Genomic DNA, 1,387 nt, shown 5'->3' on the forward strand with positions numbered 1-1,387 from the left:
CTGCTGGACAGCAGATGGAGCTGCTGCATGAGAAACAAGACAGCTCTTGGTTCATGAGCCAACCAAATGTGCTGTGTTATGCAAAAACCTTTGCTGGCACCTGGACCTGAATAGATCCTTTGGACTTGCTCTCTTCTGGGGCCATCTGAAGTCCACTTCTCTTGCAAGCAGGCTTTCATCTTAGCACCTCTTCAACTTTGTGCTCTGTTTCAGGGAGCAGAAGTTTCTTGGAGTACCGTTGTGTTGGTATTAGTTATTGGCACTGAGAAAATTTTTGTTAAATTCAGCTAGGTGCCATTTTGCTAATTTTAGATATGAGGAGAAACTGAGGTAGGAATACCTTGACACAAGACAGCAAGGCAAAAATAGCACTGTCCTATAACTCTTCCATCAATTAAAACCAGAATCTATAAAATAATTATGAAATTTAAGTGTTTTTCAAGAGACTTTTTGCAACTTGGGTTTCAGCATTAACTTCTGTCATTATGAAAAATGAGCTGTTTATCCAATTAATTTTGGTAAGGTTTGAGCTTCAGTAAATTTACTGGGCATTTTCCAAATTCACAGAGCTTACACAGATGTTTGTTGGGACTACCATCATCTTTCTCTAAGAACCTGTATAGTAAATATACTTGTTGAGAGCAAGTGGTCATAGAAGGCTACAGGGAAGGAGGTTGTTATATATAAGTTTACCTAAATGGGACCTTTACCCAATCCATACACCTGGGGTTTGTTTTCTTAATCTCTCTTAAACTGGGGATTATTACAGCCCTACTTCTATAATGACTCATCTCTGTAGGGCAGCAAGAGACAACACTCTTTGAACTGGTGGAGAAAATGCTGGGTTGCACAGGGGCTGAGGGAGGGGTTTCTTTTAGTAAATTACAATTTGATTTTTTAAAATGTATTTATTTTCTTAACAGGAAGCTAAGTGCTTCATGTTGTAGATGCTTATGCATCTTTGGCTTTTCCTCAGAGGCTGTAATCTCCATGTGAATATTGGGGCATTGGAGAATTACCCCTCTCTGTTTGTCAGGCTGCCAGCAGGAAGACTGCTGTTAAGAAACTCTTCCAATTATCTTATTTATGGCTGTCGTTGGGCATGTTCTGTCCTCTCAAGGATATTTGGGTAGGTAGGAGTAACTCCCAAGGGCAGCGTCTTGAGGAGTTGGGGGGACGTGAACAGTCATGCCAAATCACTCCTACGAGGGAGTACAATGGTAAAGCTACAGATAATGTGAATTCTGTCAGCTGCTGCAGAGCTGGCTGTGAGATAAATACTGTCTTTTGATGGTAAAGTTGGAACCCCTTTCCTCAAGCTGTATAATGAATTTTTAATAGTAATTTAAAAATACCTGGTGTGCAGTTCATGGATCTTAGTCATTGT

This window comes from Mesitornis unicolor, unplaced genomic scaffold, assembly GCF_000695765.1.
Source record: "Mesitornis unicolor isolate BGI_N332 unplaced genomic scaffold, ASM69576v1 scaffold2504, whole genome shotgun sequence".
In the NCBI taxonomy this organism is placed as follows: domain Eukaryota; kingdom Metazoa; phylum Chordata; class Aves; order Mesitornithiformes; family Mesitornithidae; genus Mesitornis; species Mesitornis unicolor.